Below are 662 nucleotides of genomic sequence, written 5' to 3' on the forward strand. Positions count from 1 at the left end.
TGGTTGTGTCCGGTGAGGGCTTGAGGGTAGGTGAGTGCATTTGTTGTAGTTGGGGTGTGGATGCCATTCCCCCCATGTTACACAAGTTGTTTGTGTACTCACCAGGCTCTCGAACTCCTTCGACTCCGTGTACTCCCACCGGCGGAAGCAGGGCCATCACCTTCTCCTCCCAGGGATGGTAATGTACCGGTCTGTGGGGCAGCCCACCTCCTGTGATGTTATTCTGGGCGTAGTCCTCGTTCATTTTGCGCTTGACAGCCCTCCGCAGATCGTACCACCTGGCTTGGCATTCATTCCTGGTCCTTCGGATGGGCGCAACAGCATTGACCCGATCGACGATCCTTTGCCACAGGCGTGTTTTTTCGGCTATGCTGGTCTGTCTGACCAATGTTCCAAAGAGCTGTGGCTCGACTCTGATGACTTCGTTGACAAGGATGTCCAGCTCCTCCCTTGTGAACTTTGGATTCTTGTCTGTGGGCATGGTGTGGGTGTGGATGGTTGTGGGTGTGTGTGTATGTGTAGAGGGGGTATCTGTGAAGGAGGTTGTGTGAAGGTGTGTAAGTTAAGGTGTATGGGTGCAGTTGTTTGTGTGTGATGTCTGTCAGCAGTGGGTCTGTTGCAAAGGCTCATGGTTTGTGAGTGTGGGCCCTTTCTATTGGTCC

This window comes from Triturus cristatus, chromosome 8 (genome assembly GCF_964204655.1).
Source record: "Triturus cristatus chromosome 8, aTriCri1.1, whole genome shotgun sequence".
Classification (NCBI taxonomy): Eukaryota; Metazoa; Chordata; class Amphibia; order Caudata; family Salamandridae; genus Triturus; species Triturus cristatus.